This window comes from Triturus cristatus, chromosome 5_2 (genome assembly GCF_964204655.1).
Source record: "Triturus cristatus chromosome 5_2, aTriCri1.1, whole genome shotgun sequence".
NCBI lineage: Eukaryota > Metazoa > Chordata > Amphibia > Caudata > Salamandridae > Triturus > Triturus cristatus.
This window is the reverse complement of record NC_140588.1, coordinates 567886885-567911316: the sequence shown is the minus strand read 5'-3', so window position 1 is coordinate 567911316 and position 24432 is coordinate 567886885. Positions and strand designations below refer to the sequence as shown.

The 24432-nt window shown below is 46.4% G+C and overlaps 1 protein-coding gene across 4 annotated transcripts in view; it reads right to left on the bottom strand.

Moving 5' to 3' along the window:
* The window catches only part of ELF4 (E74 like ETS transcription factor 4), a 289452-nt gene that overhangs the window by 199804 nt on the left and 65216 nt on the right, over positions 1 to 24432 (bottom strand). For all 4 annotated transcript variants that reach the window (XM_085607648.1, XM_085607647.1, XM_085607645.1 and 1 more), the window contains exon 2: positions 9794 to 9868. The gene's annotated coding sequence lies outside the window, so the exon portion shown is untranslated. The remainder of the gene's footprint in view (positions 1 to 9793; positions 9869 to 24432) is intronic.

Here is a 24432-nt window from a genome sequence, read left to right as displayed (position 1 = left end):
GGCCCTAAGGTTAATGGTCAAACATTTAAATTGCACTATCACCAGCAGCCAATTGGAGTTAGCCAGGGTTGGAGTGACATGGGCTGGACTCCAAAGTTTCATCAATAATCTCACAGCTGCACTCTGAGTGCCCTGTATCATGTTTGCTGCATTCTCTGGTAGTCCCAGATACATATTGCTTCCTTAGTCAAGCCCGGGTCACTCAAGCATGGACCACAGCTGCCTGTTTGGGGGTAAACATGATGAAGGAGAATATGTCCGAGCATTCACATTTGAAAACAAGCACTGGTAAAATCAATAGGACTGGCATGCATTTTCATAATCTAGACCTATGGACTTTGCCAAACCTTCTGTGCACAATGAATTTTTATTTAAGTAGCAGCCAGGTGGCAGACACAGGGTAGCTGGTGGACATGCTAAATCTTATCAGAGGCCACATGGCTGAATGTGGTTTCTAAAGAGCCAAAGGGATGTTCCTCTCAATTAAACTGTATCAATTACATTTGCTGTAAAGTGAACCAATGTAGGTCGCAGTGAAAAAAACTAAGACAGAATGATTAATTTTTGCATATAATGCATAAACAAGAGAAATACTCGAATGTGACAAAATGTGTGATGATTGAGTGTACTTTACAGATGTATTAGAACCACTTCCTAGGCAGTGGAATTATACGCCAAACTGCTAATGGCACGAACTGAAAGATGTATTCACCTCCTAGCCGATCAAAGTTAGATCAGCACTGTTTCAAAGCAATTGTTAAAAGAAGCTGACCAATTGAAAAAAAAAGAGGTCAGCAGGCAGGCGCACTGTCAAGCCAGAACCAATAACTAATGCAAGAGGCCAAGTTATTGAAGAGAAAAAGACCAGCTAGCCCAGACTAGTCACATTCTGTGTTGGTCTCTTTCCAGTGCATCAGCAACAGTCTGATGAACTGGGTATGGCCACCTCCGGGGTTGATGGGGCAACAGAGCCATCTCCCTGGATACTCCGATAGGTTGGGAGCCGTGGCATCCTCTACTACAAAATCCTTCTGAGTTCCATCATGGTCTCTGAGATGATAATATGACCTACTTTACACACCCTATGGAAGTGCATTAAAAATATTTTGCAGGTCTACAGCAGAAAGAAAAAAGGCAGAACAGAGCGATACAAACAATATTAAGTGCCAGGATTTTACCCAGTGTGAGCGAGGAAAACTGGGGGAGAACTTCAACGTGAAGGTGCCAAGCCAACAAAGAACCCAGTGCAGAAAACACAGTCCACATGCTGCAGTTTAATGAGCATATTCTGTGTAGATAGGCTGGCCTCAGGGAACCCAATGTGGCAATGCAGGTACTGATGTAGTAGTGTTAAATGTATATCACTTACATAGGGTGCCCTAACTTCCTATCATTAAACAAGAACACATATGCCAAGGAACACCAGCTCAGAGATTCTCTGTTATGGGCTTGAAAGAGTAGCTGAGAACTCACAGGAGACTCTGTCTAGGAAGCAGCCACGCGTCTCAAATGCAAACACTTCTGATTCACAGAGTGACGGCTGCCATATTGGGGAAGCCTTCACAGAAAACACAACTTCGAAAATGCACCGTTTACAGACATTTCTGAAGTGAGAAGCTCCAGATAGTTTAGGGACCCAAGACGCTGTATTGTGTACATCAATCAAGCTACCTACCTTTGGCAACGGTGGAGGAGACCCCAGCTGATGAGAATACTAGGGGACCATGAGCCGGGGTTCCCACAAGAGCCCACAGACATCACTGGTGATTCATTCGACAGTGAACTGGGGTTGCAAAACGTCACTTGTCTGGGGAGGCAAGCATCCTAGCAATGGCCCGCCTCCTTGGGCTCCTCGTGCACTGTTATTGAGAGCAGGATATGTCAATGTACTCACTTATGAGGATCAGTCACTGATCTATATATATAGGACCTCCACCATCTACAAAGGCATCGAAATGCCATTCGAGGACGTTTTGTAGAACTCAAGCATTTTTAATATTTTTACATAGTGGTATAACGCTCACTTGATTGCGTCCAGGCACAGAGTAACCCAAAACAATCAGACACACATATAATATTATTCCTTCTGACACCACAAAAAATCTCAAGTTTACTATGCAGCCCCCATATCCAAACTGACTCTCTGCCCATCAAACGGCCATAGCACACGAGCCCTACCATCCCTTACCTTAAAAGTAAATCTACTACGTTAATTTAATACTTAACTACAGAAAATATAGACAAATTTGCCCTCTCAAACTGAAGGACGCTAATTCAAAATGCAAACTGCTGACCACGGAGCTAGTGGATTTAAATACAAAAAAAAGGAAGGTTAGAACACTGGTGAAAATAAGTTGAAAAAAGCAGTAGAATGTAAAAAGAAAACAGCACTTCCCAAACAGAAGAGATCACAAATAAGACCATTTAAAATCAGCAAAGGAATTCTAGAGCCAGCCACGGTAGACATTTGTAACAGGTCAGGAACGAACATACAGCTCTGTCCTCCTTAAAAACAGAAATTAAAATACTATCAACCAACAAAAGCCATGAGTCCTTCAAATTCCATCAACAGCACCCAAGGGCAGCACACTTTACAGCGGATCTCGCGAGTGACAAGAAAATATACACTGGTTGCGCAAACATTTTCTGGTATAGCCAGCTGTATGAATACCAGATAACCCGCCTGTCACCTTGTGTAACAATTGCCATATTACATGCTTCAGTAAGGCCAGTCAGCATCAGGACCACTTCAAGGAAGTCACAGTCACAGCGCCAGGCAAACAACCCAATCGGGATATGCAAGGGCTGTCCAACTATCTCCCGGGTGATGCTGATAGCACAGAAGGGAAGTAGCTGTTCATCCTTTCATTCTGAGATGCGTCTTAAGAGGGGGAAATGGTGCTTACTGTAACTGCATCACCAGTTTAGAAGGTGCAGAGAAGCAAGAGTTCACGTCAACTGACATCACTGCAGAACCGATCAACATCATATTCCATTGGCTGCTGGCATATTAGGAGTATTTTATTTCTTTGTAATGTTCTACAAAGCTCTTCATACCGCATTGCTGCCATCTCAGAACCCTATTACATGAGAGTAAACAAGGTTTGGTCGCAAGCAGCCAACCAGCACGCCGTGGTACGGTCTCGGGCAGTAAATATGGGCAGGGCAGCAATGCAGACCTTGAGAATCGACCAGAAGACAGAGGAGTCTTAATGCAGGTGAGGATGCCATTCTCACCAGGGCCACTGGAATTATGCGACAGGAAAGCGCCAAATTATGTAGCAGGGTTGACTAAATTACGCGGCAAGAAAACCCAAACTATGTGGCATAAAGCAGCACATTTTTGGATAGTATTTCCTTTTCTGTCTTTTTTGCACATGGTAATTCTATCTGGGCAAATGTTTTACTTCACTTGTACCCCTTTAACAACTGAATACAGAAATAAGCAACTGAAAGATGAGCAGGTAACCCTTCCGACAGGCCTTCCACTGCACTAACACATCACAACATTTGATAACTTTTCATCTGTTTGAGCAAGAAACTATTTTTTTTTTAATCTGTAGATTATACAGCAGATGATGGATTATGTGACAAATGCAGCCAACCCATAAATATGTGGAAATAGAAACAGAAACACATAGTTACAGCAGCCCTGCTCATCACTCACAACTGGGTAGAAATTGATTTCTGATGTAAACAGTATACGAATGAGAAATCTGAAAGCCTTGGTAAAGCTATCAAGTTATAGGCCGAGCAGAAGGGTTCAGAACCCTACAGGATGTTATGAAATCATCCTCAAGTCTGAGGTGCAGTGGCTGAGTGTTCCGCAGGGTAGAACCTTGAAAATGGCTGTACCTGGCACCAAATCGTTCACGTTTTGGTGGGTAGAGTCCTGCAGAGTAATTGACTCGAATGTTTAGCTGGGAAATATGGCTAGAAAAACTTTCTTACGCCATGAATCATGCACAGCCTTGTGAACTAAGCACAAGGTTTTTAACTGTGCTCTCTATCTGCTAGGGAACCAGATGGGTTCATATCGCCTTAGGCTAAAATGTGAAGAGCAGTGAGAGTATGAGCTCTCCGCAACCTACTGGGAGTGGACATTTAGCGACTACGGGAAAGGCTGTTTTGGTAGACCAGATGTGACAGCACTACCACCAACACCAGGGTGATTCTATGGGAAGAAGAAAGGGGAAAATGTGCGTAGCGGTTGCATAAGGTAGATTTAGTGAGGTCCTTATTGAACAGTGCACACGTTTCCTTAATTCAGAACTGGTGGGGGCCAATAAGTCAGACCAAGTACAAGGAAAAAATTTGGGATCCGCCAAACCAAACTCAGTCAGTTTTGTTGCATCCAGTTCTGCAGGTCTGGGTCTCCTTAACACAGTTTGGAACCTGGTGGCCACCTCTGAGCCTCACCCAAAACGCTGTGCAACTGGGTGTTTTCAGCAGGCTTGGGATACTTATTACTGTGCCCTCCATGAAGGTTGGACAGGGGCCATACAGATGTTCAAGAAGTTAAGGCAGAGGGTGGAATCGTATGGATTTCACAAATGAAAACTGCGGTGGCTCTTAGATTAGAACCCATTTTGATATGGTGGGTGACAGTCAAGAAGGCTGTAAAGCTTGCAAGTGCAGTCGTACCATGCCAGAACGCGAGGATGAGTGATCAAGCAGGAATTTGGGGCTGGTGGTGTCAAACGAATAGGGTACATCTTTGGTATTTGCTTCTGGAAACAGGAAGCACCTTTCTTTTAATGTTCAGGAGTGTAGTTTGTAAGAGCTGGGATGCAGACACTGAGTCAGTAGGGTTGATGATCTCTTGAAGGATGATAGGATCTTGATAATATTGGACAGTGGCAGCCGGCACAGGTAAACGCAGTGGGGTCGGGGTTGGAGGGGGGGGGGGGGTTTGGTTGACAGACGACGGAATAAGTATAATTAAATAATACCTATTCCGTAGTCTGTAGATTTCCCCCCTGCCGTGCCTTGCTGCGCCCTGCCGCACCCCACCTTGCCTACCTGTGCCGACCACTGCTGATGTTGGATTCTGACATCAGGTAACCATGCAGAGAGGCAGGCAGGAGGAACGGAGAATAGTGTACAAGATGGGGAGGTGGGAAAAGCAAGGTTAACAATCAGGGTAGTATTTTGATTGCTGAACAATGGCATGAGGTTGCTGGAATGGTCTTGGGGTGTCAACTCCGTGGGGCAAGGTTAGGGGGCACCTGTTATTAATACATCTCAAAAGAAAATGTGTGGTGGGGTAGGCTCCTCAATGTCTCACCTATTTTATTGAAAATGGGACTCATGACTTGGATACAAGCATCCTCATAACCCAGAGACCTAAGTGAATGCGCTGCACTGGAGGCGTGCAGCATCACAATTCAATAGCTCTTTCTCTGTGTTTTCAGTAGGCAATGGAGCCTTCTTCTTGACGGTCATAGGTGTGTGGATCTGGAGCAGGGCCATCTAGTTGAGACCTTTGACGATTGACGAATCAACAAGGGCAAGACTGAAGGAAGAATGTCAGAGGCCATAAAGACTTGATGGAAGGCAGAAGAGTTCCAATTGCTGAAATGTGGAATTTGTGTATAGTCTAGAAGACATAACCAGTTGGAGTTCAACTCATTCTCAATAGAGAACTTAAAGCAGACGTGATCAAGCCAGCACATTCCTTATGCAACAACCACTAAAGCAAATATTACCGCTTCTGATTGCAGTGTCGAGGAGAAATTAATAAACATGCAAAGAAGGTTTTCAGAGAGAAATTGATGCTGTCTAATTCCATATGTTTCTAACATGCTTACCGCCTATTTGCCTCAGATAATCCAATATCATTTAAAAACACTTGTTTACATATGAATCGTTAAATTTAAAAGCATTTCACTATAAATTACATTTGTAAACTTTGCAAAGCTAAGTCTGGGGGCAAATTCAGTCCTGTGGTGAGCAGTCTTCACATTTGATATTTTGTGTGATCAAAGGTGAGATGCGAACGCTCTTTAATTTTCACAGGTTTTGACATCTGCATTCCCACTCTACTGATATTCTCTCTCCCCTCACACATAAAAGGTGTTTTGATGTCACCGGCCAGTCGATTTAAGTGTGGCACCGGTGGAAGAGGCTATAATGTGAAATCTCCCCAGAGAGCGGTGAAAGACTTATTACACTCCAGAAACAAAATCAGCTCTTGGGGCCTGGTCATGAGTGCCCCAGAATAATCCCAGGTATTTACCTGCCCCAGAATGCCCCTGACTGGCCCCATCGAGATACCAGGGCAACTTTTTGCTCAATATCAGTTTTTCTCATGAACTAGGTCTAGGATATTAGCGTGAAGAGGCTGTTTGGTGGTGAATGTCCTATATATGGGACACAGGGTGGCCTTGGTATGGCACTGCGGCACCCTTGGTACTCTGGGCAGTACTCTTCAGATGGTTGGAGGCTTCCATCACCGGGTGTGTTCTCTCTCTAGAGCAGAGTTCTTCAATCTGTGGGGCGCGCCACACCATCTCAGGGGGGGCGCGCACTCCACTCTAATCTTACTTTCTTTCCCGAGGGAGGCGAAATCGATGGGGCACTATGTGCCCATGCTTTTGTCTTGTTAACTCTCCCAGGAGGGGGTTAATTGATAGAGCTGATGCTTCAGTTGCAGTGGGAGGCAGGACTTCTCGTCTGCGAAAACCAAAAGCCTACCAATACAGTCCTGTTCATTTGCTTTTGATATCATCGCGGAGGAGACCCCTGCCTCCCACTGCAGCTGAAGTATTTCAGCTTTATGAATTAACCCCCTCCTGGGAGAGTTAGCTCTTCCCAGAAAGGAGACAAAGTTTCCAGAGACCTTTAAAGGCATGGGCAAAGTGGGCTCTGGCCCAGGGCCCCAGCCTTTCAAAGGGGGTGGGGTGAGGGTGGCTGAAATAGCCAGCTCTGTTCTATGGAGTCTTGCCCTCATGACCTTGAATAATTTTTAAACACAATGTTGTAAATAGTGTTTATCTATTCATTTTTAATGTGTAAGACTCTATTACAGACAAAATGTGTTTATGCGTCATGCATATAAAAGGTTTATTTAAGCTCAATAGAGGACCTCACTTATGAGAAATGGGAGGGTGTGACAGAGATTATTTGCAGTAATATTAGTGAGCTGCAGTTGTGTTACATACTAAAAACACACATCACTATCACTGAATATCAGATGTACACACATTTAGTATTTGACCAAAGAAGGCATGAAAGAGCTGAGACGGGATCATAAAATCAAAGCTGGTCCGAACAGGGGCCCCCAAAATACATTTGGCCCAGGGCCCCCAAAATCCATAAAACGTCCCTGAAAGTTTCTTTTAAAATTACACAGGCAGGCGCGCAAAATACCAGGCAGCCATGTGTTTAAACAGCTTACAAATTGCTTGTCTTGACACTAAATATGATTATAAATAAAGAAGAATGTATTCATTTGTAATGTGACTTTTCTGTCTTTGTTCCCTTTTATTATCAGTCATTGATCATTCAGGCAGCTCTAGAAAACAATGAAAAGTACTCTCTATTTATATTTGCTGTTCAAAGTATACACAGACAAGTGCTGAAAATACAGCTTTAGGTGACTGCTTATTTTATACCATCTGTGACATCAAAATAATGAGCTGGCAACCCTAATCATAAGACTGGAAGTTTGTTGAGGGATCAGCACATTATTTATTTCCTCCACCCTGATCCCTGGTTACTGCCATAATAGCAATAGTTTAACACATTTGAAACCCTACGCTGCCGTCAATAACATGCTGAGTTACTTCAAGTGTCTGGGATTGCACCTTGCATTCACACATCTCTCTCCTCATTCTCGCCCTTCACTTTCACCCTCACCCTGCACTCACACTGATCCCGATGCACTCACACCATTCACCCGCTTACCCTCCACTCACAGTGATCACTCTGCACTCGCAGCGATCACAATGCGCTCAAACTGATCACATGCACTCACACCATTCACCCGCTCTTGGAAAGTGGTGTTTTGAGCTGTGTAATAAGCCTCTGTCATTTCACCACACCCACTCACATACCTGCAGTTTACCAAACACTCTTAATGTATTGAACATTATTTGCTGGATATGCCCCGAATATGCACGTGGCGGTCGATTCCAGAAATTTCTGTCAGGTGGTGGGGGGCCCAACATCTAAAAAAATTCACTTGGGGGGCTCAACCTACAAAAGTTTGAAGACCTCTGCTCTAGAGTGAATGTGATGAGGCGCTGTTTGAAGAAAGGGTCAGCTTCTGTGAGCTGCATGGGAGATTTTCGAGGGCTGTACCAAGCCCCTTACCTTTCCTCCCAGTAGCCCATTATGCAGCAGATGTGTGGGTGTGTGCGTGGGGGTGTGTGTGGGGGGGGGGTGTGCGTGGGTGAGACAGCCAGCCGAGCACGTGCATTTGGATGCCCAAATAGCAGCAATAGCACCACATTAAGGCCCAAGGGCTGTAATGATCACTGGAAAAATGGAATGTCTGCTAAGGAGACGAGTGCGTACCTGAGACTCCTTCCACTACCCCAGATGTGTTTGTTCAGGATTATCCCGTGTCCGCCATGGTAGACACCCCTCTTCCACAGGCACCATCGCTTAAGTCGACCGTCCTGCCCGGTTTCTCGTTCTCCAATGCCAGCGTCCTTTCTTTCTGCAATTATGTTCGGTTTTTGCCGCTCACTATTTTAGTTCTGTGGTGGCAATACCACAACCCCACCCGAGATAAGAGTAGTCCGTGAAGTTGTGAAAGCGGAAGTCACCGAGAGATGTGAAACGAATACTTCTCTCTCTGCTGCAGGGACAGCTTTGAAGCAAAGAACCTGCGAGTCTGTCTCAGAAGAGCGTGCTACAAGGGGCTGTCAAATGTGCAATAATTGTTTATGTCTGTGCATGAACAATTAATCGTGATACCTTTCATATTTTATGATCTCTTTTTCACATTTGTTTGGGTTTTTAGAGCTCTTCCTGGAAGCGCAGCCTATTGGCCCATGCCTGCGCGTGAGGCAAAATGTCAGACGGAGGGAAGGAGCCGATTATGTGGCCTGGTAACACGTCAGAGAGGCGGTCCTATAAAGACAACACAAACTAAGGATCAGATCAGAAGTTTCAATTCTTCAAGTATCTGTAGCTCCATCCAAAGGCCCCAATAAAGTAAGACCTATTTTTGTCTTCTCTGCTTCAGAAGACGGACTACCTGTGGTTACTTATATTTTTGCATGCATTGTTAATTCATATGTTTTCCTGTGTTTGTCTACCGATTGCTTGTATATTTTGTCGTGACTTGTCGAGGCCATTGTGTCATATGCTTCTTGCCGCTTTTGGACTGTAGCATGAACGAATAAAGGATCTAAAATGTTGTATTTGGACTGAGCATAAGCACCTCAGATTTATATTAGCCCAGTCTTCAGGGACTTATATTGGCCGCCACTAAAAGCATGCATCGCAGTAAGTGTCTGGATGTAGTCTTCAGGTTCGTTTTTTTCAAACTCAGTTTTTGACCTCCAAAAAATAAACCTTTTGGGCATCAAAGGTCCATCGTGGCTAGCCGATGCCTTCAATTGCCGACTCACAACACACGAGTCTGAAAGGCACTGCCAAGCCTTTTAAAAGTTAGGGCTCAACCCCATGGGATGGTCTACCATGACATTTACAGAAACCCAAACTACTTTACAAAGCTTAAGGGAGATATACATTGTGTTCACTTCACTAAGAATAACCGGCAATAAATGTCATTGATGAGCTCACTGAAAGCCTACTTCGGACGGAGGAATCCACTTACCTCATACTTGTTGTTCTACTGCGGAGGACTTGGAGCACTCTGAAGCGCCCAGGGAAAGTGTCACACAGTAGGCACCTATTAAAAAAAATTAAACAGGAGGTTATGGGATGCAGGGTTTTAGTGCAATGAATCATCATTGGCTTTCACCTGTAATATTCAAAGACCTTAGATAACTAACCCTGCTGCCTCATCCATTTTTATATAAATAAATTGGTACACCCTGTACATTACATTATATTTCTTTTATTAATTTTTGTGGTTTGACAAGAAGTATATATATGCATACATTAGTTATAAGCAGACTTTGGGACATGGACATTCTAGTTCAAAATCAGCTCAGCGGCATTACACATTCTGGTCACTGATGTTCTCCAGATTGAGCGCTCCCACAGCTCCTATTGCCGAGCGACATGTGACAAATAAGAATTGGTTGTTGCTCTTGGCGCGGTCAGCTCCCATGTCTGCGCATGGCATGCTGGGGTTGGGGGAGGAAGGGTCAGGAATTGGTGCACCCTGTTACACTAAGCATAGGCCCTGGCCTGGAGGCGCGGAGCAGCGCGCAGGATGACATGGACACGGGCACTTTCGTTTCAGGTCTCTGCCCCGAACAGTGCGGACGTGCCCTCTTTATTATAGTTGTTGATGTTAACTGTGGACTTAACGATGGTCCATGAAAAACAGAAGATAGGCTGGCCAGGTCCACTGTTCCCTCGGGCCATGCTACTGGTGCACGTGGGCAAAACAATACACACCCGCTACACCAGCTGACCGCTACATTACATCCCTGCATAGCATAACATTGCATTGTCATTTTAAGGTATTTGAAATAGGCTACAGTTTATAGGATTAAAAGTAAGATTAAGGTATCAATTACAGGCAGATCTATACCGGAGACAATATAAGGTCTGACGATGCAGTGGACGGAGGGCATATAGTGGTAATCAATGTAGAGGCTGGAGACATAGTAACATACAAACTTTGTATCCAACATTCCCTTGCTGCCTGGTCACCTCCTTTCAATGCCCCTTCATCATCCTACATGTTTATGTGTACTCTGCAAACCTCTCTCTTTACAACATCTACTTTTTGCTCAAATGAACCCACACACTCCACCCTATTGCCTGTAGTCTCGTAATACCTCACAAAAGATGGACAAAGGGCTTTTAGAGGTCCAGCATACGTGCCCCAACAATAGTCAGTACAAAAAAGGTATGCAGTTCCTACTGTACGGCATGTATCGGTGCCGAAGACGACTTTGTGCCGAGGCATGGCTCGTGTATATCAGAGTTGCACAGCCAGCCTCTAGGAGAGTAGGCTATAGAACGAGAAAGGTGAAATAAGCAGCGGCATTAGCAGAGTTGAGTCAAAACAAGAGAGGACGAATCACGGCTAATGCCGCCTCTTTGGAGGAAAGAGCAAAATGAAATAAAGTAAAGCGCGGCTTCTGCAGCACCGACCTGACGAGGAGCAAAGCCCTATGATGAAGCATGACACCCAGCCAGCATGTGAGGATCCTAATTTCAACAGCAGGAACTGCCCGTTCCCCCTGTAACTCATGACCATCCAACCCTCTTGTCCCCCAGTAACAGTTAGGAACTGCATACCCTTTTGGATTGTCTCGTAATACCACCCATTAGTGTGTCACCTCAATAGAGAGGACTGTGCAAACAGCATACAACTACCCAACCTCTACAAAAATAGAACTTTCCAGTTGACCAGAGAGCAGGGACGCCAGCTGCCCTCGTTCATTGCTGTACGCTGGGTGTGCTTCCAAGACTTCCCACTGGCATCCATCCACACTCTTGTATCATTCTCATCACATTCACCTGGAAATGTAAATACTAATTATAACAACTTGTTTTGTATAGGGACTCATAACAGACATTAGTACTTAACACTGGCAGTAGTGAACATGGACACACTTGCTCCTACAGCCCCTATATATAGCTGCACCCGGATTGGCCTTGCAGGGTAAGGCATGGCACTTTCAGAATTTGGATTGAAACAACTTTAGGTCCCTCAGGAAAGCCAACCATAAACAGAGAGATGACGTAGGGCTGACGTCTCATTTCAACTTACACATTTATAAAGGAGCTAAAGCCTTTTGGGGGCGATACGTGTTGGATACGGTTGTACCACGCTCCAGGGATGGAGCGCTGCCTCTTCACTGGGCTCTTACAATACCGTGTTTTCTTTTCAAGTGTTTTTCTGTAGCAGAAGGCGGAGGTGTGAAAAGGCTACACTTCTGTGAAGATATGAATATCATGGTCTATCTACCTGCACAGCAGCCTTACAGCTGCACCCTCATTACTGCATGCAATGAAAGTGAACACAGGCAAGCCTAAACAATATATGACGTATGCATGTTTATTTACAACTTGCCTTGTCTAACTGTAACCAGCTAATGGGTGTCTATAAGGGAGATAGCTGCATTCTGTGGCCCCTCCAGTATGTCTTTGCATTGTTAGCCAACAGAAATTGACATTATAGTTACCATTGTGAGCATAGGCAAAAGTGCCAGCGTGCACAATGTCGCTGACCCCAAACCCGGGACTGTCACACATGCTAAGGGGCACATCAACGTGCTTCTCCTATTGTACCCAGAATCCTTAAGTACCCCCTGCTGCATGAGAGAGCGTTTTCATGATGCACAATGCTGTGTCCCTCTACTGTTCCTCATCCGTTGCTCCTGAAATACAGTAGACTCACTGCTCACCTCATGAAGAATGACCAGAGATCCCTGATGCACAGCCCCAGTGCTCCCCGCGGCACTGTGCGCCTCTTAGGTGCATCAGTAATGGTTCGTGGGTGCACAGCTGCTGTGCCCCTCTCACCAACACCATCATGTGTGCTACTAACGTGCACCACATACCACCCCTCCTGCACGGGGGTGGGGGTGGGTGTTGTGTGTGTTTGTTTCTCTCCCCCATACCAGTTTGGGTATCTGTCTGTTGAACTATGTGAAAATGGATGTCTGTAGGGTCTGAGTGCATAACAGTTTGCATAGATACTCATATGTTTTGTTCCCACTGTATGGACGTTCTGGAAACAAGCTATGCTTCATGGCGTTTCCAATGCTTCATTCCTCGCACTAGCACTCACAATGTGTGTGGCACATGTGTTATATATATATATTACATGCACAGCCGTGTGCCACTACAGCATGAGTGGGCTTAGCGCCAGGCCTTAGGGACGAGGAATCGTGGATGCACTGGGTAAGGCGAGTACTTACTCAGCAGGATAGGCGTCGGACATTATGTTTTACAAAATGAGGGCCTTAATACAGCAGAGCGGGAGTGGGGATCTGCGAAGGCTGAACCCCTGGCTTCAAGGGCCATCCGGCTCGCCAGGTCTCTGGAAACAGGGTACACACCGCACCTTCGTAGGGAGGAGGTCCCTGCATATGGAGCCCGTAGTGTCCTCTGCTTGGACTGCCCGAGCTGTCCTCGCTTCCACCTGTGGTTTGGTTGTCTTCAGGGCCGTTCTTGCACATGATTCGGCAGATAAGGTGATCAGGCGTCAACCCTCTGCACTCTCTGTACTTTTTCAAAGAAAAGTGGCTGGCTTCTATCTTTTAACTGTTCACCGAAATAAGGATTTCTTTTCACCTACCTGCTATCAATATTACAGACGAAAGTCCTAACTCGATATGTGAAAAGCACGCCTAGAAAACCAAATGCACGCCAAGAACAAGTCCGAGCTGGCAGATTCTCTTTCGCCCCTTACCTCCCGCTATTTCCCTCTTCCAGGGGCATTGCTGTCTGCACGGACCCTCCCGAGTAATCATCTGTGCACTTCAGCGACATGAGGTCTTCTTTCCGTACTGGGGTACCTCTTAAACGTGGACAGACCAGACCTCTAGGACCTAGATATCTGTGAGGTCTGACTGTCACCATCTACACTGGACTCCGGATGTGTTCCTTCCGCAGTAACCTAGAACCGCCTCTGTACCTGTGTTCATACTCAGTGTGAAGGACGCCACACCGTACTGCGCCCGCCGCGCCCCTAAGGGACAGACGGGTGATCCTTTCGCTGAGGAGCATCCTTCTGTATGCTTCGGGCTCGCCTTGCTCCAGGATAATGATGCATCTACGCGCAGCCATCACGCGCTCCGTAGACTTCAAACTTCCAAAAGATGCGTCAAAGCTATTCGTGAACTACTGTCTATGCCCTGCATATCATTCTACAGAGTCATTCACCATAGTAGTAGGTGACGCAAGCTGCTCATTTTCTGCTTCAACACCAGGTCTTGTTGCCCTCCCTGGCACTGACCGTAAACGGTGCTCTTGGCCACGGTTAATCTCCTCCACCCCTCTAAATACACTCTGTGCCACAGCATAAAGCCTTCCGCCAAGCCTCACACACTGGCCTGTGGCTGGCTCCCTTATCAAAATGTACACGACGCAGTCTTAATACGGGTTACAAATGACCAAGGGTTCACAGACTGAAGCCCGTCACAAGATGGCAGGACAAGGGTTCACAGACTGAAGCCCGTCACAAGATGGCAGGAGCAAATCTCAAGTCACAAGACCGCGCCACTCATTTCGTTGGGGATGGACAGCTCTAGCAGTCTAACTAATGACAACGTTTTTCAGCTGATTTTGCTATGTGCTCGGTTCCAAACTGAAAATATTGCTATATTTGAAAATCAAAAAGCTGAATATTGACTCTCTATTTTAAACAAAGGTGGCTTTTTAGGTAATACTCTATTATAAATCCAATACATATCCCTTGTTGTTATCATTGTATTGGCAGGTTTTCCAAATGGGGCAAACTTTCTGAGTAAAGAGAGCCTCGCTCATATTCGAGAATTAAAATAATTGATTTCACCCATCAACCCATTTAGAATATTCTTTGCTTGCTATGATGGTATCTCCGATTCAATATTCAGCCCGACTCCCTGTCCTCTCAGCCTTCTGCTTGATAAATACTTTGTTACACTTCAAGCGATCAACCAAAAACGGACAGTGTCGGACAGGGACAAAAAATAGGCCCATGCCCTTAAATAAAAGTGGCCCACATTAGCGCAGCATGTAGCTAAAAAAAAGGGAAATATCAGGGATAATAGTAAAACCCTAACCACCGGACATAAAACCAGCCCAATACTACTAAAAAACAGCCAACACATTAATCTGTCAGGCCAGCCCATCGGGCAGTGCCTGATTGCCGTATAGGCCAGTCCGACCCTGAAAATGGATGCCTCATACACTTGCAGGCGGCTAATTAAAAGACAGCAGTGACAACCTTGTGTCACGTGAATACAGAACTCAATTTAACGCGATAGCAAACACTCCATAACAACACCTGATTATCAACTTTGATGATGAATTGGCTTCAAAATTATCACTGCTAATCTAGACTAGACTGCATTTACCAAGTTTCCTTTAGATTTGCTTCAGGTAAAGTTTTAATAAATAATTCATTATAATTATTAAGTGTCCTTTTTCAGGCGCATCATTGCTGGTAAACCTAGCTCAGAGCCTTAAACCACCTAGAGAAGCAGGCGCTTCAGACCAATAACAACCGATCCCTTGCGTCCAAAGAGAGCGCATTCGAAGAGCATGAAGTCTGACTGAGCCATCCTATGACTGAGTCAGTACAGAAACATGCTGAACAAAAAGGATGCTCAGAGTAGAGGGGCTTCAACAAGTGGAAGCTAGCGCTGAGCAGCAGCATGCCAAACTCAAGGGAAGGTGGCAAGCCATCACGAACCAGCAGGCTTTAGTCCCTCGGCTGGCGAAGATTCTGGACAGTGGATTGTTCCATGCGTTTGATGCCAGCAGGACCCTGTGAAACACAAGATGATGCTCCGCTCCCACGGACAAGGAAGGGTTGAAACGGAACATACAGCAGTGCACGGCACTTCTGGATGCATTTTAGCCTCACCATCAATTTGCATAACATTAGGCACCCTTCCCAGCCCTGGGCACTACAGGAAAACGCAATAAATGAGAAAAGGAGGCAACTGCTTCCAAAAATGGGGTCAACAGCACCAAGGTGATGGATACAACGCTGGACTTCATTCTAGCCACTGGCGATCGGTCGGGCAGCATTCAGCATTCTAGTCCACCGTTCTTCGTCCACCAGGCCACACTAGACAAAGGCCCGCCGCATGCAAATCAGTACCAGCCCCGCTCATGGGGAGAGTCCCCCCAAACTGCCAGGCCTAAAATGGTGGAGGCTAGCATGTGCCGCCACTGTGATATTTTTAAAATGCAATTCTTGTTTTAAATAAATAAGTTTTCTATTCGTAAGCACTGAGGCATGTTTTATGGAACACACACAAACATATCACTGAATATTACCGGGAAAATCTGAGAAAAATACTATCGTAGTAGAAGTACACCTCAATTCAGAAGAATACATTGTGTCCCTGTGTGGGTGGGCAGATGGGTAAAGAGTTGATCCAGTAACAAGTGTGCTTAGTGTCAGAATTTCAACACTACTGTACGTTCTCTTGAAATATTTACTTTAAAAAAAATCGGAGTAAACAACATTTGTGAAATATAAACTAATACCAGCTAGAGTTATGATGCCCCAGCAGTTACTGAGGTGTAATAAAAAAGCATTATTTTGCATTCCGTTTGATACTGTAAAGAGCCTCGTACGTGTGTCATAAAGGAAAGACGCTAGACACGGCTTGTCCTACATATGCTACCGCACTCACTGCCTCACCCCCTCCAGCCCACCGCACTCCTGTGACTGCAGCATGTCTCCCATGGCCCTTTGCGTCATCTCTTGCCTGCGGTCGACATGTCAGCGAACAGTGCTGTGCTATGACAATTAACATGGCCCTTTCTACCCCACAACGACCAAGATGCTGAGCCACAGAAAAACAGTTCCCATAGTGACAAGGGGCCAATCAGGGCCGGCTTTAAGGCAGTGCGACTGGTGCGGCCGCACTGGGCGCTGAGGAAGGGGGGGCGGGGGTGCACTAACCTCAGAGGGGGCGCTGTGTTTAGCAATAAGTAGGATTTAAAAGCATCTGCTGCAAGTTTGCTAATGTATCCAGGTTTCTGGCAGTAATTAAAATGTCATGATAATTCTTGCCATTAATGTGCATGCTAGAGAGAGATGAAAGTTTTGTCCAGTGGCAGTTTAGACTCGCCATAAAGCAGCGCAGAGGGTTATTATGCCTGCTGCAAAGAACAGATCTGTTTTATGTGGATAGCTGAGTGGATTAGTAAAGCCAGCCAACACCAGCACTTTAAAGCAAGTGAAATGTATGTGAGAGAGGGGCTATGGAGAGATGAGGGGCACTTTTGCTGGGTGGCAGTGAGGGAATCCGAGGAGGCGGGCAGATGGGGTGCGACAAAAAAAAAAGTGTCACACGGCGCCACCAGCACTAAAGCCGGCCCTGGGGCCAATGATCCCAAAAAACCACCCTGACACTCGCAAGCAATGAATTAGCAAATGTGTCATTACATGCAGAACATGACCAAAAACCATCTCCTCGGAAAATCTCCTTCATTCCTTTGCCTCGAATTGAAAACACGTAAAATGCAATGTAAGTATGTGCAACTGAGTATCGTGTACATATGTGCGATGTAAAATAAATGTTGCCATTGGGCGAGGCCTTCTAGCAATACTGTAATAAAGAAATAGTACTTTCCCATTTACATATTTACGGTTCAGTAATGTAAGTTCAACCAGAACCGGGTGCACACAACACTGCTTTAGGATAGCTTGTGCTCGAGAGGCGACTAGTCTAAAACCTCTGGGAAGGATGAAATGAGGAGCGAGTTGTAAGCTGGTGGAAAACAACCCGCTCACAGAATGTCTACACGGTGTACTAACCGTATGAGGCTACCATTGCTGCGAACTGGTTTATTTACTTAGTGCGGCAGGCTAGATCAATAATGACAGGAAAGAAAACAACCCGTCATGTACCGTACAGTGTGTGAACACACACACACACACACACACGCGCACACACGCACACACGAGGATGCAACTTAGCAGGGAACGGCGATCTGCTTAAACAAAAGACAATTCAGCGAATCACAACAAAGACTGAGGGCTTCCAATGCCTGTAGTGCCTGCCTCAGAGCAGTAAGGACAGACCTCGGATCTGTGGGACCAATGCACATGTGTGGAAACTGACCAGTTTCACCCCAGTGGAAGCAAGCAGGAAGATTCGTCAACATAAAAAATCTGCATCGGTCACTCGGAGACCCGCAAATGGATAATATCCTGGAGTAAGGTACCCCAATCAATAGACATAAAGGAGGCGCCACACGCTAGGCAGCTGTAGTGGTAGGATGAAGAGGCAGGGGGTCAGGTGTTTCACCGGGTCCTGGAGCAGGCCAGAGGGTCTGGTCTCTAGCTGTGGTGGCGACTGGTGCTCATCACTGGTGCCCACCACCTTGGTTAACAGGTACCCTTCCCTCCGGGAACTGGACTTGCCAGCGGTGCCAAAGCTGAGCAGACAATGGTTACTCTAGGGGTCAGCACTGGGCTTTAAGCTTGGATGCAGAATAGTCTAAAACAAGCTAACCTGGCAGTCAGCTGAGCTAGAGCTTTGATGGATGGACAGACTGGACCCTTGCTTTGTGCTTCTACTCTGGCAGTTACAGTTAAGACCTTTAATGTGGGGCTAAATCAAGATCTCTCTTTAATCCATATGATCAGCAAAGTTACTGCTACTCTGTATACTTTGTAAAGTTCCTCTTTTCCTTACGAAGGCATAGTATTGTACATTTGTTGCTTCTGCTACTATGTATGGTTTGATTAATTTACAGGAATACTTTTTATTGGGCCCACCAGCTTATTTCCTAACCAAGTCTCAGAGAATTCCATATTTATGCACTTCGCCTGCAGAACAGGTTTGACTCTCGTCTCTGCCTCACGTATATTACTGCACTGGTTCTCTACTCAACAGCAAGCCCCATTCAAAGTTCTCATTCTGTTCCACAGAGCCTTCTGTTGTATGGGATCCCGTCGCTTATGAAACTCTATATTAAGTATAGGTCTTCTGGGCTTCTTGGCACTGGTTCCCATATCTTTCTCCAAGTACCTGGCTTTAGGCATGCCTGATGCAGAGGCCTGGCACTTGGGTTCTTGGACGCAAACACTGGAATGCCTAGCCCCTCCATATTGAACCGGTTGCAGCAGTGCTTAATTTGAGCCAGTGGTTTCTGGTGCTCGGTACCGGAACTTCATTGTCAACACCTGCGCTTGTGACAGTGTCACAAGGCGGCGATGTCTGGCTAATTTCTGATAACCACAACAGCTTTCAATTATTAATTTAATGTACATTAAAAATTACAAGTACCTGCCGCCCAAACCATTCTTATAGCTTTGGGGTCTGGAATAGTCTGAATTGGCACACTTGTAGGAGTGTGATGGTTGGTAGTTGCTGTGTTACTATATTTGGCAGCATGGCAGAGGCAATGTGTGGTGGGAGCTGCAGTGGCCTCCTGACGAGAGCCCCGGCACTTATGTTTTTTTTACAGATGAAGCACTGGCCGCTGCAGACCAAGTCACGTTTAGAAAAACCCTCAAAACCTTCCTCTTCTGTTAATCCACCAATGAGGATTGCTAATGACCATGCAGCCACCTTTAGGTCGAGGGATTTCTGCGCTGTTTGTGTCCTACCGCAAAGAGGTAACGTGGCGGTGGTGTATCAGCACTTTACAAATCAACCAATCTAGTTTGGTGGCACCTTTAACATCTGACATCAATAGGCAAGCCAGGTAAAATAGGGCACTTAAAAACAGTCGGTGTAAAATTCAACCAATAAAAAGTGACATAAAAGGACATTCACAAACGGCCGAGGTACCACCGAAAACAAGAGTGCTTGTGTATTACGAGCTATATTTTCCACAATGTGTTGTATCCTATCATCACTGTTACTCTCGGAGGGTAGATGTGCACGCCAGCGCCGTCAGTTTTCAGGTTTACTGCAAAGTTTATTTTCCTGGTAGGTCTCCGAGGCTCAGGAGCGACAACGCAGCCTGAATCCAGTTGCCACGTTGTGTCAATCTTCTGCCCTGGGAGCGGTGGCGACAAAACAGGCCAACAATCAGCAAGTAAGCCCAAACACTCAGCTCCCGAACTGCGTTGAGGCGTCATTCGTGAAGCTCGGAGAGGCGCCCTGGGTTGCAGCAGAGAGGAGTCACCTGGATGGAGATGAGCCCGAAGCGGTAACTTCTTACTGCAAAAGTTGTCCGATGAACTTGTGTTTTGTTGCAGTGTTCTTATTGTTTTCGTTTTGAGCACCAAGTGCTTTGTAAGAAACAAAATAAAGTCGGAAATAAAGTGCAATAGTGGTGCGTCCGCGAGAGCTTCCAGAGAAGAAAGTCCGAAGTCACAGATGCGGCGCAGCTTGAACCCGTGCGCCGGACACAGGCGCGTTAAATGGATGCGAGACTCGACTGCTTGCCTTGCTGAACATTACCCTAGCATGCCCTGGCTCAGGAATTCGGCCCGTTCCTGTCTGAGCAGGTCTGCAAACGCTTATCCCACATTAGGGGGAAACGCCGGAATCAGCATCCACAAACAGATGCTGGGGAGGGATGTGCCTAGCGAGGCTGAGCTGCTCTGGGTGACAAGAAGCGCTCATCGGAGCGCGTGCCCGTGTTCAAGTGGCCTCAGGTGGGACAAGCGTCACGGCTCCGAAAGATCTAAAAGAAATCCCTTTTGCACAAAATACACTTCCAATGCGACAACAAGGTGATTATACCTACAGCGACTGTACAGTCTCACTCAAGCCGAGGCCTTGGATCAAAAAGATGTCTAAAATAGGTGTTCATTTAAAATACTCTGCCTTCTCTTGTGCTCCCACAACAGTGGATTGGAGAATATTCGCACACAAAATGTTGAGGACAATAATAAAGGGCACAAAAAATGAAGGAAAATACCATTCACACCTACTATTGACTACTATATACTCAATGAGAAAAGGCTTCTGCACATATGTTGCACACAGTATTGTGCCTACCAGGCCACAACTTTCAAGCTACCCACTTCCCTGCGTGAGTAGCTCATCCAGTCCAGGGTTTTCAGTCGTTGCATGCTGGGATGTCTAGTGCGGTTTAACCCATTTTAAAATTCCATAAATGCAGAGAAGAAACCTGGGCTGGATGAGCCATGGCTAGGGTGGCCAACAATCCTGTATTTGATACACACAAGATGAGGGTAGAGGCTATAAATACCGCACTTTACAAATGAAAAGTGTTTGCTTCATGTATGATTGTTACAGTGCAGAGAACCAAGGAACACTCCCCTCTATGTTCCTCACTAGGACCAGGTCCTGTCACAAATTTCCCATACAAAAGGGTTCAGCACCGTTCAAGGAAAGTCAATTAAAAAATGTCCAAGACGTCAGTAGGTTCTTCTTGAAAAAATATTTTTCTTTATTGTACGGTCACATGGATACGAGAAGTCATGGTCACATAGACATGAAGAATCTTAGCCGACGCGTTTCGTCTCAAAAGAGACTTCTTCAGGGCTTCATTGAAATAGTATAAATGATTCGCACTGATAATTTTAGGAACTGAGCCAGCAACCAAAATTTCCAAACTGGCAAAGGGATTTCAGTGGTGATGATTGTTAATCAAGATCATAAAATCCAACAGGTGAGTATTTTTTGGGGTATGGTCTTCTGGTCTCGTTGTTTTCAGTATTTGGGCGTCTGTCCTGCAGTAGAGGCTCCTGTCCCGCTGCCCACAGAGAGGCTCTGAATGTTGGCACCACTCCACTTTACATCCTCTCTAGGGACCACCAGCTCTTACTGTCTGAGCCCTGTAGGAGCTGTGATAGCGGTACCCATCAGCGGCTGAGAGGAAGGAGCTGCAGCTCCAGGGGGGTCCCGGGCTGTGCCGCGTTAGGGGTATGCTCAGCTGTGGTGATGCTAGTCTAGCACCTGCCCATAAACATCCCAGCATCATGATGGGGACCTGTCCTGGGTGCAGGCCCTTCATGTTTATTTCGTCAATGAAGCCAGGTTCAAAGTGCTGATATATTTTCAGATATGCGAACAGGGGCAGCAGGAGGAAACAGTTTTCCAAAGAAATAGAAACTAGACTGCAGCACCCTGCCACTTGCAGCCAACAGGATAAAAATGCCACTATATTGCATTTTGGTGAATATAACATGAGACTGGTCCCTTCTCCTCCCCCAAATCTTACCAATCTTTCAAAACAGGAAGCAGAGGTATATGTTCATAACAGCACACAATTGGGCCAAATGGGATTAAAACTGTGCCTCTTGGTTCCACGTTAACAGAACTAGGGTGACAGGGATTCTGGTGGCAAGGCCAAAGGCCTGCCCTTCTGGGGGAACTGTCGCTGTGATGTGGGTCCTGCCTAGATTTAGAATACAGAGTTCATTTCCATCATGTTTAGCTGGAGCAGTACCCCCGAGCCGAGATGCCAAGCATCCGAGTTCCATTGCTAAAAGGTACCTACTGGACCAGTCCGTGTGGCAGTAGATGGTTGCAGGGCAGCAGGAGAGGCAGATACGGTTATTTACCATCGGTGCTTTGAAGTTAAAGACTATTTAATTGCATTTAGATACGAGAGCTGTTATTGAAGTGGAAAATGCACAGCTTGCATCACCTACTACTATGGCGAATGACTGTGGAATGATATTCAGGGCATAGGCAGTAGTTCAGTGAGAGAGAGCGAGATAGAGATTAATGTCTGCGCGTCTTGGGGGGGTTCAGCAGTGAAAATCCGTCAACTATAAAAAAAAAAAAAAAAAAAAAAAAAGTTTGCGCCCAATTTTTCACTTGTTGCAAAGCTCGCCATGAAGCCCTTAGACTGAGAAGTAATACGAGCACAAAGCCCTCGTGCCAGAACTGCCGACCCCCTGCGGCCTGGCTGTATCCTGCATCCGGCTGCACCTGCCTACCCCCCGCGAGGACAGGGAAGGTGATCTCTTCCAGCCGAGAATGCAAACTAGATTCAAATCTCACCTTTGGCATCTTTTCAGATGCAAACAAAAGACGCATGTCACAGAATCTGACATGTGCGCTCTCGTGACGCAGGTGGAGAGGGCGGGAGAAAGGGCGCGAGGAATATGTCTGAGAGAAGAGTTAAGGTAACCGGATAATGAGGTCATACTCCTTCACCGTGCTTCGTCTTCCTCGGTCTCCATTTCTACCCCTCCCCCTCTCACTCTGCCCCCTCCCAGGGACCCTCACCCCAGGTGATGCAGAAGACGTCGAACTGAGTGAGATACGAGTCCACTGCTCCGAGGCAAACTGTCAGGAGGACCCGACTCGAGAGCACACAAGTCCCCCCCCCCCACCCCCTAGGATCGGCACCTGCATCAACGAGGGAGACGGAGGTCAAAGACTGCAGGCCGTGAAGGTCACAGGGAGAAGTCTTTCCATAACTCGGTCTCTAGCCAGCAACATTGGGGGAGCTCTCAAGGGGGTTAGATTCTGATCAGGGCTGGGGAACTGTATCCGTATATGACCCCCTCGTTGTGTGTACATTTTTAAGCATTGGAGATCGCACATATTTATAATGTTCTCATGTCACCATGTGCCTCTAGTCAACATGGCAATGCCCTTTTCAATGCAACGGGTTTATATGTAAAACTTGCTCTGAACAGCAGAAGTGGGTGGAGCTAAAAACAAGACAAGCCAAGGTAGCTCTGTGGGTTGAGGGCGGGGGGCGAGGGCCCACCTTCGAGGTTCAGATCTGTGCAGGGCTGGCTCTAAATGTCATCCCTCCACGGCTGATAAAACAAAACGGCTAAGTTTTCAAAAAGTATCACCTGTTATTTAAGGAGCAACAGACCTTTCCCGTTTGCAGAATGAGCAGTTCATAAGTAGTGCCAATGAATGGGGGAATCGGCTGCCAGACAGAGACCGATCACAGCACCCGACACAAAGGGTGTAACAGGAGCCCAAGCATGGGCGTGAGTGACATTACACCGACTCGAAGAGGAGAGAGTCTCTCCAGGCGCTGAGAATCAACGACGTTTCGTGAACTTGTAATTGCAATTTCCGCCAGACCATATCTGCACTTTTCATTTCCAGTAAGTTCTCTCTCCCTTTGCAAGTACGAGCCACTTATTAACTTACCGCTCGAAAAACAAAGAGACGACTTGCGGTGCCTGCTCCTTTAAGGAACAGGTTGTAGAAGGATGTCGACGGGCGAGCAGAAAGGGTTTCCTCACGCGGTCGTGCCACGTGTAGACACTGGCTGACAAGGGCGTGGGTAGAACACCACAACCCTCGGAGCGCACTGTTTGACATGGGCACGGCCTTTGTCTTTTCGCCAGAAGCGGCCTGGAGTCACTGAGAGGCGCGGATAAGCCCTCGGAATGGAGTAAAATGTTTTACTCCCTAAAAACGGCATCATTGCGGCGTGGAATCAATGCCGGATACCGGTGCATTGGGATTTTCAGTGATTTCATAGAAATAAACGGGCAGATTCAATTATAAAGAGGAGGATTTGCGGCACTGTTGTGTTTTGTTATTTCCATAGCTTTATGCCACCAAGATGGTCTAAAAGGTGGTTCGGGGAAGTGTGTGGGGGAGAGGGGGGTGCGATGTGCGTAGCGTGGCCTTCTTCAAAAGACGCGCCGGACAGGCTGATCGTGCGTTGCGGGCCTCAGGCAGTGCCTGCTGACGGGATGGGAGGTGGCACGAGGAAGCGGGAGGGTGATTCGCTATCTTCCTG